An 18,071-nucleotide genomic window follows, 5' to 3' on the forward strand; every position below is an offset into this window, starting at 1 on the left:
TCACATTGCGTTTTTTCCATCATTTTCAATGTTTCTGTTTAATTTTAATGTACAGAAAAATGAGGTCAACCCCATTTTTGTGTATATAAAAGATAGATTCTGCAGTATGGCAGTATGATTTTACCATCTGTTTTTTAATAAATTTTTCCCCTTTTAATGTAAATGTTACATTGACAGCATGAATGTACTGGAGTGGGTGCAGAGGAGGGCGACCAAGGTAATTAGCCCCTTCCCACATAAGGACATACCACCATGTCCATTTTTAACCCCTGTTCCTGCTTATAGACATGCTGGTATATTCTTGGATAAAACGACCATATTCACTGAGAGCCAGGCACCTGCCGCAACTGCTAGAACCCAAGCCATGCTCGGCTTCATTTAACCCTATAGATGCTGCGGTCAGTTTAACCGAGAATTCTCCCTCTGTTCACCATCCAGGCTCTAAGAGGCGAAGCCAATCAGGCTCTGCCCTAAGGCAGTGTGACAGACATAATAAACTGAAATGCAGACTAACACTGCAATCAGTGGCGTAGCTACAGGGGTCGCAGGGGTCGCCATGGCGACCGGGCCCCTACGCTAGGGGGGCCCGCACGGCCCCCCTTTCCACTTTTCTCTTTAAGCATCCCGAGAAGCTGCGGCCACGCAGCTTCTCGGGATGCACAGATCACTTGGATGTTCCACCCACACAGTGAGCGGGTGGAATATTAAAGCGAGCAGAATGCAGGAGCAGGACCTGTCAGCGTCCTGCTCCTGCATTCCCTCCCATAGGCTGCCGGCACTTCATACCAGCAGCCTATGGGACGTCGGGACATGACCTCTCCGGCAGGCGTGATGATGTGACGTCATCACTCCTGCTGGAGGTCCCGTCCCTGCGGCTCGCAAGATGGAGCCAGAAGAGGAGGAGAGTTGCTGCCTGCACAGCGTGGATTAGGTGAGTAGGATGTTTGTTTTTTAGGGGCACCTCTGGGGGCATTATTAGTTCATGGGGGTACCTCTGGGGGCATTATTAGCTCAAGGGGGCACATCTGGGGGCATTATTAGTTCATGGCGGCACCTCTGGGGGCATTATTAGTTCATAGGGGCACCTCTGGGGGCATTATTAGTTCATAGGGGGCACCTCTGGGGGCATTATTAGTTCATGGGGGCACCTCTGGGGGCATTTTTAGTTCATGGGGGCACCTCTGGGGGCATTATTAGTATATGGGGGCACCTCTGGGGGCATTATTAGCTCATGGGGGAACCATTAGCTCATAGGGGCACCTCGGGGGGCATTATTAGTATATGGGGGCACCTCTTGGGGCATTATTAGTTCATGGGGGGCACCTCTGGGGGCATTATTAGTTCATAGGGGGCACCACTGGGGGCATTATTAGTTCATGGGGGCACCTCTGGGGGCATTATTAGTTCATGGGGGCACCTCTGGTGGCATTATTAGCTCATGGGGGAACCATTAGCTCATGGGGGCACCTCTGGGGGAATTATTAGTATATGGGGGCACCTCTGGGGGCATTATTAGTTCATGGGGGCACCTCTGGGGGCATTATTAGTTCATGGGGGCACAGCAGGGGGCATTATTAGTTCATGGGGGCACCTCTGGGGGCATTATTAGTTCATGGGGGCACCTCTGGGGGCATTATTAGTTCATAAGGGAACCTCTGGGGACATTATTAGCTCATGGGGGCACCTCTGGGGGCATTATTAGTTCATGGGGGCACCTCTGGGGGCTTTATTAGTTCATGGGGGCACCTCTGGGGGCATTATTAGCTCATGGGGGAACCTCTGGGGGCTTTATTAGTTCATGGGGGAACCTCTGGGGGCATTATTAGCTCATGGGGGCACCTCTGGGGGCATTATTAGCTCATGGGGGAACCTCTAGGGGCTTTATTATTTCATGGGGGAACCTCTGGGGGCATTATTAGCTCATGGGGGCACAGCAAGGGGCATTATTAGCTAATGGGGCAACCTCTAGGGGCATTATTAGCTCATGGGGGCACAGCAGGGGGCATTATTAGCTCATAGTGGCCACCTCTGGGGGCATTATTAGCTGATCGGGGCACCTCTGGCGGCATTATTAGCTCATGGGGCACCTCTGGGGGCATTATTAGCTCATGGGGGCCACCTCTGGGGGCATTATTAGCTCATGGGGGCACAGCAGGGGATCCTACATACAGGGGGCATCCCACATTCCTACTCGCTTTACTGCACATAACACCAAACAGCGCAGTTACTTTGGGAGCCTACAGGAGGGAGAAAGGAAAGGAAGTTGCTAGAAATGTGCAGAGACTAAATTGTTTGTCTCGCAGGTTCTGAAAAGATGAAACGTATCTGGAAGGAATCATCATGGAGGACTGGGCCGGATGGAGAGGAAAAGGGAAAGTGACGCCTCAGATCAAAGAAGACGTCACCTGTGAGTCACTGTATGACAGTTTTCTTATTTTGTAGAACATTATTTAGTAGGGGTGCCCCGAGCTAATTTTTTTTTCCAAGGGGTGCCCCGAGGTGGAAAAGGTTGGGAAGCTTTGCACTAATCTGTCCCGCTGTGCCCGCTGGCACATGCTGTCATCTGATTGGGCCTTTTACCTAATCAGATGACAGCAAGTACCAGCGCCCCCTCCTCCAGACATCTGCGTTGGCGGCCCAAGCTGTGTCCTATGGCCGTACCTTTACCGCGTTGAGCTCCAGCTTGTGCTGCAATCCACCTCTCCTCAGCGTTGAGGCCCCTCCCCCAGGTCAGGTGACATCACTGTACAGCCGGCAAGTAACATCAGAGAGTACAGCAATGTTGTGATCCGGTGGGGGGGAGCCTCAACCCTGCGGGAACCACTTACACCAGTGAGGAGAGGAGAAGTGGACTGCAGGTGACATCTACATTATCTGTACTCAGAGATATCACTGTATTATCTGTAGTGTTACATAGGACTGCAGGTGACAGCTACTACGTTATCTGTACTTAGAGATATCACTGTGTTATCTGTGGGGTTACATAGGACTGCAGGTGACATCTACTACATTATCTGTACTCAGAGATATCACTGTGTTATCTGTGGGGTTATATAGGACTGCAGGTGACATCTACTACATTATCTGTACTCAGAGATACCACTGTGTTATCTGTGGTGTTACATAGGACTGCAGGTGACTACTACATTATCTGTACTCAGAGATATCACTGTATTATCTGTAGTGTTACATAGGACTGCAGGTGACAGCTACTACGTTATCTGTACTTAGAGATATCACTGTGTTATCTGTGGGGTTACATAGGACTGCAGGTGACATCTACTACATTATCTGTACTCAGAGATATCACTGTGTTATCTGTGGGGTTACATAGGACTGCAGGTGACATCTACTACATTATCTGTACTCAGAGATACCACTGTGTTATCTGTGGTGTTACATAGGACTGCAGGTGACATCAGGTGACTTATTCAGGTTGCAGAAGTTCAAACTTCATTGTGCCCTGCTGACAGTTTATTATGGAAGTTGTAGTTTTGCAGCATGTGGCTCTTCAGGTTGCAGCACTACAACCCCCATCATTTCCAACTGGCAGTTCATGATGAGAGTTGTAGTTTTTCAGCTGGAGAGTCAAAGATTGGAATACAATGATTAGACAATGACACAGTACAGTCCATTAATTATAGGGGGCAGTAGTGCAGTACAAGAGGTGGAGGCAGTGGCAGTTCATTAGAACATAGTGGCACATTAGCGTAATTGGATATAACGTTAAATATGACTTTGCCTGATCAGGTGAGATGAGGGGGCCCCAAGCTAACATTTTGCACCAGGGCCCATCAGCCTTTAGCTACGCCCTTGACTGCAATGTATTAAGTTTGTCATACTGTAATCAGTTAAAATTCATTTTTCCCCTTTTCACAGTCTGTTTCCAGTCTCCTGCATATAGTTTTGCCTAATGTCAAGTCCATCAGCTGCTGAATAATGATCCCCTCCTGTATCGACCCCTCCTGAATGTGAGAGGAATAACCTGCAGGTGCAGAATGCTCTACTCTGGCTGAACAAGTTCCGTTTTACACATGTAACAGTACATATACAGTAAATGATACTGTATATTCTGTATGGTTGTTTATGTATGCTCACTGTAAGGCGGATATTTTTTTTGGCTGCCGCAATGTACGTAGATTGACTTTTACTTTTCTGTAACCAGAACAACCAAACGTAGTAGAGATAAGAAAATCCTGTTAGGTTACAATGTCTATGATCATGACACTGGGTGTACAGTGTCACACCTACAAGATAAAAAATAAACTCTATTAGGAAACACTGTACGAGCCCTTAAGCCATTGAGTAGGACGATGCTTGGAATCATATTAATGCCAGGTACAACCCAGGGCATGCAGGGAAGGCATGTGCTATATGGTCCCTGTATATAGATATATGTACCATATGTACTATATGCTGTGTACCCGGCTAAAAGCCCAAGCAAAATGTCTCTTGTCAGTAAAGGGTACCTGGGGGCAAGCTTGGCCTCATGGCACCACAGGCTTGTCACGGTCACAGCCTTAAGGGGTTCTCACAGGTTTTCCTCAATCTTGAAGGGTTAAGCGGGTCTGTTGTAGAGCTGGTAACAGTAGTGCTATGAATGCAGTTTGCAATAAGTAGCAGGACATGGATTAATGTTAAATAAAGGTATTCCCTTCATACACCTTGACTTTAAGCTGAAGTGATATGGAGCAAACTTGAGGAAGAGGCCCTCTCGGCCAATGGCACTCATTGAGGAGGGAATGTAGAAAGCCCTTGGACTGGTGCTCCTGGGTTAGCAATCAACTCCACTGGGGTTTTATCCTAAGTGGACGAGGGTCCACTTGACGCTACACTTGACTACACTCTTAACTAGAATACCCTCCTTCTGACTAACCTCTACAGACAGGATATCCTCCTCAGCTGGTTTCAGAGGATTGGTGACTGAGCGGACAGGAAACCTACTCCAGCTCTGAGCTGGTGTAGGTGTCCTTGTTGCACACGCTGGTGCTCAGGGGATTTATGTAGAGGCAGTACGCCTCTACATAAATCTCCGTAGTGTCGGAGCTGCCCCCATGGGCTTTCTCTTGGGCGCTGAGATGGAGAAGAAGTAACATGAACTAAAAGGAGGAGTTTGGCTGTGAAGGACAACTACTGCAGAAAAGAGATGTTAAGGGATCAAGAATATTGAGGGCTTCCAGTCCAGGAAGGGGGGGGGGGGGGTCCCATTAGATGAATTAGGTTAGAATGAATAGAGCAGCGGGCCACATGCCGTACCCGTGGCTCTAATTATACTACAGGGGCCCAGTACTGAGGCCGGACCCCAGGACCCCCCCCCCCCCCATTCTGTGAATAGGGGAAAAGTTGATGTTCTTGGAATACCCCTTCAAGATCAGACTAGATGGACCTGTAGTCATTGTCTATAATCTTTCATGTTTCTGTGTAATAGTATGTGGCTGTTTTTCAGGGTTTCAGAAAGGTCCCTTATTGCCAGGGAAGGTTAAGACATTTTTACAATTATATTTTTGTGTCAGAAGTTGAGAATTATGTTATACCACAATTATGCTACTATGTGCATAGCAAGTTTTACATATATATATAAAAAAAATAAAAATAATAATAAAAATAGGCTGAAAGGAACTTGACTTATCTGAACAGAATCCTTAGTCCATCTAATACCCTTTGGGTGCTAGACTGCACAAACACTTTTGGCTGAATGAGTACAGATGAATTTTTACGGATGAATTTTGCACAGATCAATGCATTGTACCTAAATCTTCAGATTCTGGGAAGAGACTTTAAAGACTATAATGATAAACAGGTAACACATCTTTCTGTAACAATTCATTCATCATACTCATGTTCAGGGCCGGATTAAAGGGAGGGCACCAGGGGCACGTGCCCCGGGGCATCCACCACTAGGGGGCCTCCACCAGCTCACAACCTGGAAGTAGGTGTCACGGCCGCGGCGGCGTCCCGTGTTCCGGGCCGCCGCCGCGACCTCCTCCTGCCCCATGCAGCCGCCAGGGTCCTTGTGCAGGGACCCGGCGCTGCTGCTAGTTCGGCCCCTGGGGGCGCCTCACCTCTCCTCCGCTCCTGTCTCCGTCTGTGCCGGCCGGCGCGCGCGTCCCCGCCTCCTAGGGCGCGCGCGCGCCAGCTGTCTCAGATTTAAAGGGCCAGTCCGCCCCTAATTGGTGTTGCACACAATCACTCCCTATAAGTTCCAGCCCTGCCCCCTTCCAGGTGTTGGAGCCTCTACATGCTTCCCATAGCGTTTGGCCCAGCTCCCTGTTGTTCCTGATTCCTATCCGCTACCTGGTCCCTAGTCCCTGTTCCTGATTCCTATCCGCTACCTGGTCCCTAGTCCTTGTCCCTGGTTCCTGCTCTCCTGTTACACCATTGCTCCTGTGTTCAGCCTGTCACCTGCGGTTACGCCTACAGACCTCTGCCAGCACCATCTCCTGCCTACTGCTCCCGCCACGCCTCGCCTGCCGTCACTAGCAACCAAGCCAGGGGTAGCGACCTGGGGGTCGCCTGCCGCAGCAAGTCCATCCCACCTTGCGGCGGGCTCTGGTGAAAACCAGCGGCCCCTTAGACTCCGCTCCCTGGTGAGGTTAGTGCCATCGCTGGTGACGGTCCAGTGGATCCACTACTCCAGGCGTTACAGTAGGCTCCAACCATGGATCCCGGCGAGGTGCCTGATATCCGCGAAGTAGCCCGAGTGGTGGCCCTACAGGCGCAACAAATCCAGAAACAGTCGCAGCAGATCCATCAACTCACTGCCGCCTTACAGCAGCATACTACAGCCCAGCGCACACCACCTCCTGCTGTTTTTTCTACACTTCGACTGGCTCTCCCAAGCAAATACTCTGGTGACTCCAAGTTGTGCAGAGGATTCCTGACTCAGTGCACCATGCATATTGAACTTTTAAGTAGTCAGTTTTCCAACGAGCGCTCTAAAGTGGCTTTCATCATCAGCCTATTGGAGGGTAGAGCTCTGGCCTGGGCCACGCCGCTGTGGGACCGAGATGATCCTGTTGCTGCCAATCTCCGAACCTTCCTAGTCGAGTTTCGCTCCGTCTTTGAGGAACCTGCCCGTGCCTCTTCAGCTGAAACTGCTCTCCTCAACCTCTCTCAAGGGAGCTCTTCTGTTGGTGACTACGCCATCCAGTTCCGCACCCTGGCGACAGAATTAGACTGGAATGAGGTCGCTCTAATAGCCACCTTCAAGAGGGGCCTGTCCAGTCGGGTGAGAGGCGTGCTTTCCGCACGAGACCTACCTACCTCCCTGAACGAACTCATCCTACTGGCCACCAGGGTCGATACTCGTTTTTCTGAGAGAGAGGAGGAGGTCTGGCATGAACGGCGACTAAGCCTGTCCCGTCGCCATCACCAGCTGGCGCCGGTCTTCCAGAATCCTGACGTTCCGGTGTCCCAGCCGACTCCTGAGATTCCTATGCAGGTGGAACGGGCTCACCTGACACCTGATGAAAGAATTCGTCGTCTGGAGCTGAATCTCTGCCTCTACTGCAGTGGTTCGGATCACTTTCGGCTGAGATGTCCCCAACGTCCTCAAGCGTCCGGGAAACGCCAGCACCTAGGTCCGGTGGGAGAGGTCTCCCTAACTGTGAATGCCACCTCTCCAAAGTTGTCTGTGCCAGTCTCCATCCAGACACCCTCAGGACAAACTCACCAGACTACTGCCTTTCTCGATTCTGGGTCAGCAGGCAATTTTATTGCAGCTACATTGGTCCAGAGATGGCGGCTACCCGTGACCCCACTAGCCAGACCCCTGACTATCTCCTCGGTCACGGGCGAGATTCTTACCGACCATGTGCACTACCAGACCGCATCTCTAGTCCTCCAGGTGGGCACTTCACATCTGGAAAATATCTCCTTCTACGTCCTGCCCCATTTTTCTTCCACCATCCTCCTGGGACTCCGTTGGCTGCAATTACATGCCCCTAAGCTGGACTGGAGAACCGGGAAGATTCCTGCTCTCCTGTTACACCATTGCTCCTGTGTTCAGCCTGTCACCTGCGGTTACGCCTACAGACCTCTGCCAGCACCATCTCCTGCCTACTGCTCCCGCCACGCCTCGCCTGCCGTCACTAGCAACCAAGCCAGGGGTAGCGACCTGGGGGTCGCCTGCCGCAGCAAGTCCATCCCGCCTTGCGGCGGGCTCTGGTGAAAACCAGCGGCCCCTTAGACTCCGCTCCCTGGTGAGGTTAGTGCCATCGCTGGTGACGGTCCAGTGGATCCACTACTCCAGGCGTTACAGTAGGCTCCAACCATGGATCCCGGCGAGGTGCCTGATATCCGCGAAGTAGCCCGAGTGGTCGCCCTACAGGCGCAACAAATCCAGAAACAGTCGCAGCAGATCCATCAACTCACTGCCGCCTTACAGCAGCATACTACAGCCCAGCGCACACCACCTCCTGCTGTTTTTTCTACACTTCGACTGGCTCTCCCAAGCAAATACTCTGGTGACTCCAAGTTGTGCAGAGGATTCCTGACTCAGTGCACCATGCATATTGAACTTTTAAGTAGTCAGTTTTCCAACGAGCGCTCTAAAGTGGCTTTCATCATCAGCCTATTGGAGGGTAGAGCTCTGGCCTGGGCCACGCCGCTGTGGGACCGAGATGATCCTGTTGCTGCCAATCTCCGAACCTTCCTAGTCGAGTTTCGCTCCGTCTTTGAGGAACCTGCCCGTGCCTCTTCAGCTGAAACTGCTCTCCTCAACCTCTCTCAAGGGAGCTCTTCTGTTGGTGACTACGCCATCCAGTTCCGCACCCTGGCGACAGAATTAGACTGGAATGAGGCCGCTCTAATAGCCACCTTCAAGAGGGGCCTGTCCAGTCGGGTGAGAGGCGTGCTTTCCGCACGAGACCTACCTACCTCCCTGAACGAACTCATCCTACTGGCCACCAGGGTCGATACTCGTTTTTCTGAGAGAGAGGAGGAGGTCTGGCATGAACGGCGACTAAGCCTGTCCCGTCGCCATCACCAGCTGGCGCCGGTCTTCCAGAATCCTGACGTTCCGGTGTCCCAGCCGACTCCTGAGATTCCTATGCAGGTGGAACGGGCTCACCTGACACCTGATGAAAGAATTCGTCGTCTGGAGCTGAATCTCTGCCTCTACTGCGGTGGTTCGGATCACTTTCGGCTGAGATGTCCCCAACGTCCTCAAGCGTCCGGGAAACGCCAGCACCTAGGTCCGGTGGGAGAGGTCTCCCTAACTGTGAATGCCACCTCTCCAAAGTTGTCTGTGCCAGTCTCCATCCAGACACCCTCAGGACAAACTCACCAGACTACTGCCTTTCTCGATTCTGGGTCAGCAGGCAATTTTATTGCAGCTACATTGGTCCAGAGATGGCGGCTACCCGTGACCCCACTAGCCAGACCCCTGACTATCTCCTCGGTCACGGGCGAGATTCTTACCGACCATGTGCACTACCAGACCGCATCTCTAGTCCTCCAGGTGGGCACTTCACATCTGGAAAATATCTCCTTCTACGTCCTGCCCCATTTTTCTTCCACCATCCTCCTGGGACTCCGTTGGCTGCAATTACATGCCCCTAAGCTGGACTGGAGAACCGGGAAGATTCTTAGTTGGGGTCAGGACTGTTCCAACCAGTGTCTGAGGTCACCTCAGCCCAAGTATTCTATGTTGTCACCCGAGCCCGCCAAGCCTTTGTCCGGCCTACCGGCGGAATACCAAGACTTGCCTGATGCCTCCATCTGCAGGCAAGAAAGAGGGGGAGGCCAAAGGGGGGGTACTGTCACGGCCGCGGCGGCGTCCCGTGTTCCGGCCCGCCGCCGCGACCTCCTCCTGCCCCATGCAGCCGCCAGGGTCCTTGTGCAGGGACCCGGCGCTGCTGCTAGTTCGGCCCCTGGTGGCGCCTCACCTCTCCTCTGCTCCTGTCTCCGTCTGTGCTGGCCGGCGCGCGCGTCCCCGCCTCCTAGGGCGCGCGCGCGCCGGCTGTCTCAGATTTAAAGGGCCAGTCTGCCCCTAATTGGTGTTGCACACAATCACTCCCTATAAGTTCCAGCCCTGCCCCCTTCCAGGTGTTGGAGCCTCTACATGCTTCCCATAGCGTTTGGCCCAGCTCCCTGTTGTTCCTGATTCCTATCCGCTACCTGGTCCCTAGTCCCTGTTCCTGATTCCTATCCGCTACCTGGTCCCTAATCCTTGTCCCTGGTTCCTGCTCTCCTGTTACACCATTGCTCCTGTGTTCAGCCTGTCACCTGCGGTTACGCCTACAGACCTCTGCCAGCACCATCTCCTGCCTACTGCTCCCGCCACGCCTCGCCTGCCTCACTAGCAACCAAGCCAGGGGTAGCGACCTGGGGGTCGCCTGCCGCAGCAAGTCCATCCCGCCTTGCGGCGGGCTCTGGTGAAAACCAGCGGCCCCTTAGACTCCGCTCCCTGGTGAGGTTAGTGCCATCGCTGGTGACGGTAGTAGTGGATCCACTACTCCAGGCGTTACAGTAGGGTTTGTGAAAAAAAAGCAAACAGTAGAGGATACACAACCTCACACAGAGTGTTGTGTATCCTCACTGTTTGCTGCTAACCATGGCTACAGCAGGGCAGCTGCAGGACGGTATATCCTGCTCAGTGTGAGCTAAAGGACCTGTGGTGATGTCAGGCCCATGTGATGAAGGAGAAGCCAGACTCTGCAAGCTGTTGGAGGGGATGTGTATGGAGAGGAGGTCATGTCCATATGAGCAGGTAACCAGCCCTTCAATGTATACACACACACACACACACACACAGCACTGCCTGTTACACACACACACACACACACACACACACACACACAGCACTGCCTGTTACGCACACACACACACACACACACACACACACACACACACAGCACTGCCTGTTACACACACACCTGCCTGTTACACACACACACACTCCCCCCCCCCCAGTTTCCACAACATTGCCCACATTTTGTGGCGAGACCCACTTTGGCGTGGGTCTGAGAGAGCGCATTACATGTCTCCGTTGTTCTTTGGATCTTTAAATAAAAGCAAGTTTATTCAAGCACTGCATCGCTGAGCCCAGGTGGACTTTCTTTATTATCACTTACACGCTGTTGGAGTGGGGGCTCGTGCGGAGCAGTAAGCTGTGCAAAGGTGCTGAGCTGGCTATACCACAAGAACTGGCGAGACCCACTACCCCTTCAGTGGCACAGTGCACTGTCCACATCACACTGATAATAGACAGAGAGGAGGGGCCCCCCATCACATTGATACTACACAGAGAGTGGGGACCCCACATTACACTGATAATAGACAGAGAGGGGGGACCCCGCATCACCTTGATAATAGACAGAGAGGGGGGACCCCGCATCACGCTGATAATAGACAGAGAGGGGGGATCCCACATCATACTGATACTACACAGAGAGGGGCCCCGCATGAAATTAAATGAAAACTGACAGTTTTCAACACTGAATTTGAAAGAAATCTACATCTACAAACATTTTCACTACAATACATGAAGAGCTCGGTGTCACAGCCATGTATAATGTTCATGAACATTATAAATCCCCTACAGTAAGGCAACCAATTGTATGGATGACTGTATAGTTTTTTTTTGGAGGGGGGGGGGGGGGTATGAGAGGCCCCAAACAAAATTGTCGCCCAGGGCCTCCACCAATCTTAATCCGGCCCTGCTCATGTTTAATAATGATTTTGCCAAATGATATACATAATTAAGTCAGCAGACCCTCCTCCTCGTATTTTGAGCTTGCTGGAAAAGCAAGAACCCCCCACTAGGCAGGTATTAGAGATTAAAGTAATCATGCAGCGTGTGGGTGTTGGTTTTACTAGTGACACACTTTCCTGCATACAGTGCTCCTAGATGCACACACAGTACCTGTCACTAGTCTCCTGGGAGTGTCACTTAAATAGAACTTGTTGGTCCACAACTTAGTTCTCAGGCTAAGTCACTTTTCGGGAACTTCTGCAACTTCAGATGATCAGGAAGGGCTGGAATACCTGTCTCTCCCTCCGAATAAAGTAGCACTTCATGTATTAGTAGCGCTTCACTTCAAGTATTAGTCTGCTTCATCTCTGTCCTGCAGAAGGTAAGGACTTTACCAGTTAAGGCTGATGACACATGTGCTCACATATAGGTATTAAAGTTTTGTGAAGTCTGATGGATAATAATTTTGAAATATATGCATGATTTCTAAATCACCTTAGGTTTTCTGGAAAATTTCAGTCTTCTAAGGCCACTGTTTTTCATCCCTTGTTGGAATAAAAAAGATTCCAATTAAAAAGAAATTATTAGAAATGCTAAAGTAGGTGTAAATGTCCCATCTTATACTGTGGTGGAGTTTATGTCTTTCTTTATGTCTCTAAGGATTCCTAATGTTTTTGTAGTTTTGCATATATATATTGGATTGTTCATGATACAGAGAGTCTCTTCTGCTTTCTGTCCTTAGGCTCCATGCACACAAGCCTAAAATTATCAGTACTTATAGATCCATAATTACAGATACATTTATTCATTTCTATTGGTCATGTACACCTTTTTGTATATTTACTGAAGGGTGTCCCTGCTGTAGAAATGTCAAATATAGGACATGTCCTATTTCTGGTCAGAACCAGAGCACGGTTCCAATTAGCTATGGATGTACATTTGTATTTGAGAACGGTGAAATAGGATCCGGTTGTGTGCATGGACTAGAGCCGAAATCATTGATGTGGAACTCATGATTGTGAATAAACAGAGCTTTAGACAATCCATTTAATATTTTTTCTAATACTTCTGAGTATAGACTATGAGTATAATTATGGTTATTGACCTGGGGACTCTTTAGATAGTGGCATTATATTACAGAGAAGGTTCATGGGAATCTTTTAGGACCATGTTCTGTGAGAACTTCTGACACAGATTTTGCTACTATCAAACCAATAAATGCATGCCTGCAAACAGTATATTACTCTTTTATATGGATGTGAAAATGCAAGGATTACGTTTGTATAGTGGGACAGAAGAAAAAACATATTATTACCCTATTCAATTAGTACTATGGAACTGTAAAATGTACGAATCTCTGTGTACACTTACTGATCCAGAGTAATATTTATAAATGATTATGAAAATGATAAGCAGTGATTTACAGATAATGTTTGCAGTGTTTGCTTGACATTGTATAACATTTGAATTATTAGAGTGATTATTCAACATGGCATTATAGTTGAGTTAGATTTTACTCGGTGACAAGCCTCACCAAATTTAGAGTAGTTATAAGAAAGTACCATGCAATGCAGCTTAACTTTATATCCGAGTTAAAGGGGTAATTCACCAAAAATAAAATTCTTTAAAATCAACTAGTGCCAGAAAGTGCCAGACATTTGTAATGTACTTCTATTGAAAAAAATCACAAGTCTTCCAGCACTTATTAGCTGCTATATGCCCTGCAGGAAGTTGAGTCTGGAGAGCAGGAAAGGTTTTCTATGAGGATTTGCTACTGCTCTAGACAGTTCCTGTCACAAACAGAGGTGGCAGCAGAGAGCACTGTGTCAGGCTGCAAAGAATACACCACTTCTTGCAGAACATACACCAATTGATTTTCTGACACCAGTTGATTTGAAAGAAAACTTTTTTTTGGTGAGCAACCCCTTTAAGCCATTATATTATATTATTATTAGTAGTATATTAGTATTTTATTGAATGTTACAAGTTGAGAACAGAGCAGAACTCTGGGATTTGATTGGGTAAATCGGATTTGCTTTGGATTTACAATCAGAAGTTTTTCAATGCCCTGCAACTGCCCATGCAAAGTATGCAGAGGCAGAGGCAGAAGTCTCTGCTGCTGTATATATATATATATATACTTAACGCGCCAAAACATACAAAAGAGATCCTTCCTCTTGTGAAGTTGCAAAGACTTGGACATGACCTGTCATCGAATTCATTGTGTTAGACGCCTTCATTAAAAGAGAGCATGATAGCATAGGATATAATAGGCACAATGTGTCATGTGGTGTGTATGAGGTAACAAAGGCCTAGCCTTTAATATTTTATCACAGCTTTTTCCTTACTAGTAGAAAATTACAAATGGCAAAACAAAAATGGCAAACAGTGTAATTTTTGGGCCCCACATTGCTATCATAGTGACCAGACTGCACCTGACAAACTCAGCATATTGTATGGCAAAATTCATAGTTAGAGAAGCATAAAGGGTACAATGTTCTTGCTTTTTTTGCCATATCATGGACAAAAACAATCACTTGCCCTACATTCCAATTAGTTTCACTCCAACTAAAGGCCCATTACGGCCGATAATAGCTTTGTGTAATAAAAGACAAATACCAGCGGACATGCATGATGTCGGTTGATCATCAAAAAATCTGCCTGTTGACGATCTGCTGCCTGCGCACCTTGTAGAAGGAGGAGCACTCCACCTCCACTGTGGCTGTAATCACGTGTTGTATTTCTGCAAATTTTTTCAGCAATTTTGCTGTGAAAATATTATGTTATTTTTCATATCTGAACAAATTTCAGTAAAATACATCATTTCTAGCACTGGTGGGGGTACAATTGCCTGGGGCACCAACCACTTGCAAGATGTGAGGGTGTACCAAGGGTGCCAATGCCATCATGCTAGATAGGCCTTATTTAACTGTAAAATTGTCCATAGGACAGCAGCAGTCAGTGGAAGTTATGCAAATTTCGTAACTCCCAAGCTTTCGTTGTTTTCAGATTCCTGACCCCATCTGGCTGCTGCAAAAAAGGCCAGATGGGGCCAGGCAGAGGGGGACATGGTGAGTAGGCTTGCTCGAGAACCCACCCTACCCCTGGATAAAGAATCATACACCTACCCTCTCCTGCTTCAGTGATTTCCTATGAACATTGGACTCATCTCTGCCCATTTGCATATTGAGTGCACAGATGAGGCAACGATTTCTCTGCACCGGCATCTGGAGGGGGATCGGCAGGAGAGGGTAGGTATATGATCCTTTATCCAGGGGTTGGTTGGGTTCTGCCCCGGTGCCAGGGTGACAGGTTCCCTTAAAAGCACCCGTGGTTTATAGGCCTTATAGAGCTTGTGGCTAGTCAGCACCATTTCAAACAAGTGCTCCAATTCAATACAACAGTTGTCAACTTGTGTCACTGTCTTGAAATGTAATATATGTTTTTGATGATCCTACTTTAGGGCAGATCTATATACATTAGCACAGGTAAAGGTGATTAAACCCATATTGCTACAGACTGTGATTTGAAGAAAGACATAAAGGGTTTTATCTAAGTCTCTTTTGAACAATATTTGTAAACCATAAAAAGTTGAGTCATTTTGTAAACAGTTTGCTTTCCTTATCTTATACTGATTATGCGCTTCTCTATTCACACCCGTGAGCTGAACTTAGCTGCCAGAATTTCTATTAAGAACTAGAAGATAATAAAATGGTATGTTGCCCAACCACTAACAAAGAGAATTCAGCACAAAACATAGGAGTCCGGGCCCCATTCTCGAGACTGCTGCTAGTCCCAGTACTCATATCCCCTGAGCTCTTTTCTTTTAAAGCTCTTTTTATTCAAAAGCACAAAGTTTTTGTTACAAGCATTATAAGGTTACACGCAGTGTCGGACTGGAGTGCCTTGGCCCACCAGGGGAAATCATTCTTGGGGCCCACCCTTCTGCCACCGCACTTATCTATGGTAACATTAATAAAGGTACATTAACACGGCGTGATATGGGGCAGTGTAGGGCTGCAAATGATTGCTAATCAGCAGGGCAGGAATATATAGAGATGTGCAGCCGACAGCAATGATCTTAGCCGCACAAAAGATCAAATCAGCCGACTATGGGGCATTTGCTTGCATGTCAGCCAATCTCTGGCACTTTTACATGGGCCGATCATCGGCTGAATAGACTTCCTAGGAGCACTTGTTACCGATTATTGGCCGGTGTAATCGCGCTATAAGACAATTTTCTTTGCATGATAACACTGTATGCTACCAATAACACCAGTATATAAAGAGCAAATATCCCCACACATATTACCGCTATACAGTAACTGACCAAATCCTGTATATCAAGACCGATATTACCAATAAACCAGTATAAAGGAGGGAAATAGTATCACCATACATATTACCGCTATACTGTTACTGACCAAATCCTGTATACTGAGACCAAAATTACCAGTACACAAGGGGGAAATATTACCGCCACACCACAACCATCACCACCATATTGTTACTGACCAAATCTGGTATACTAAGACCAATGAACACCGCACCAGATTACAAGTAACAAATAATACCCCCACATACTGACTAACACCACCACATACTGACTAACACCACAGCTGCTACTGAATAAAATCCTCTGAACAAAGATCAATATCCCCTCATACAGTCATATAGAGGTAGCCCCAGCTCTACACCATATACATTACGGTGCACATAGATTTAGTGACTCACAGGGGACGTCTTCTCTGATCGGAGTTCTTCCCTTTTCATCTACTTCTCCATCTGCCCTGGCCCGTTATGAGAACTTCTCCGAGCTACAAATCCACAGAATCTGCCAGAGAAATATATTAGGCTCCTTACTCTGTCACCATCCTCATCTCTCTACAAACTGCACATCTGTATTGGCCTCTTTACACCTTCTCTCAGTGGTTAGCCCTGACTATTGTGTGTGTATGTGTATGTGTATATATATATATATATATATATATTGTGCACACACCTTGTAGATGGCCCCTTGTTCAGTCCTCCATATAGATGGCCCTGTGTCCCTGTGTGCCTCTACTATAGTAGAGATCCCCCTCTGTGTAATCCCTTTATAGTAGATGACAACCTCTGTGCATTCCCTATTATCAGGGGTAGGGAACCTTGGCTCTCCAGCTGTTGCAAAACTACAACTCCCTTCATGCCTGCAACAACTGCAACAGCTGGAGATCCAAGGTTCCCTATTCCTGCCCTATAGTATATGGCCCCCTCTGTGTAGTCCCCTTATAGATGACCCCTCTGTGTAGTCCACTAAAGTAGATGCCCCCTATAGCCTATTGTATACACACCGCACCCAGTATAGTTAACCTTATAGATGCCCCCCATTGTTGTCCCCCTCTGTGTAGTGCCCTTTATAGATGCCTCCTCAGTGTTGTCCTCCTTATAAATTGCCCCCATCCAGTGTCCCTTATAGATGGCTCCCTGTGTTATCCCCCTTATAACTGGCCCGCTTGTGTTATCCATCCCCCCATATAGATAGCCCCCTTATGTTGTCCATCCCTACCCCCCATATAGCCCCTTATGTTGTCTATTCCCCCGTATAGCCACCTTATGTTGTCCTTGCCCCATATAGCCCCCTTAAGTTTTCCTTCCCCTGTATACAGCCCCTTATGTTGTCCTCCCCTGTATACAGCCCCTTATGTTGTCCTCCCCCTGTATACAGCCCCTTATGTTGTCCTCCCCCTCTTTATAGCCCCTTATGTTGTCCTCCCCCTGTATACAGCCCCTTATGTTGTCCTTCCCTGTATATACCCCCCTTATGTTGTCCTTCCCTGTATACAGCCCCCCTTGTGTTGTCCTCCCCCTGTATACAGCCCCCCTTATGTTTTCCTTCCCTGTATACAGCCCCCCTTATGTTGTCCTGCCCCTGTATATACCCCCTTATGTTGTCCTGCCCCTGTATATAGCCCCCCTTATGTTGTTCTCCCCCTGTATACAGCCCCCCTTATGTTGTCCTGCCCCTGTATATAGCCCATTATGTTGTCCTTCTCCTGTATATAGCCCCCTTATGTTGTCCTCCCCCTGTATATAGCCCCCCTTATGTTGTCCTTCCCTGTATACAGCCCCCCTTATGTTGTCCTCCCCCTGTACACAGCCCCTTATGTTGTCCTCCCCTGTATATACCACCCTTATGTTGTCCTGCCCCTGTATATAACCCCTTATGTTGTCCCCCCCTGTATACAGACCCCTTTATGTTGTCCTCCCCCTGTATACAGCCCCTTATGTTGTCCTCCCCCTGTATACAGCCCCTTATGTTGTCCTTCCCTGTATACAGCCCCCCTTATGTTGCCCTCCCCCTGTATACAGCCCCCCTTATGTTGTCCTCCCCCTG

General features: G+C 48.4%; 1 protein-coding gene across 3 annotated transcripts in view; it reads left to right on the forward strand.

Annotated features, from left to right (window-relative positions):
* Window positions 1-11,921: 11,921 nt before the first annotated feature.
* Window positions 11,922-18,071, forward strand: part of LOC138772689 (proton channel OTOP2-like) — a 33,211-nt gene continuing 27,061 nt past the window's right edge. For all 3 annotated transcript variants that reach the window (XM_069953264.1, XM_069953266.1, XM_069953265.1), the window contains exon 1: window positions 11,922-12,077. The gene's annotated coding sequence lies outside the window, so the exon portion shown is untranslated. The remainder of the gene's footprint in view (window positions 12,078-18,071) is intronic.

Source organism: Dendropsophus ebraccatus, chromosome 14, assembly GCF_027789765.1.
Source record: "Dendropsophus ebraccatus isolate aDenEbr1 chromosome 14, aDenEbr1.pat, whole genome shotgun sequence".
Classification (NCBI taxonomy): domain Eukaryota; kingdom Metazoa; phylum Chordata; class Amphibia; order Anura; family Hylidae; genus Dendropsophus; species Dendropsophus ebraccatus.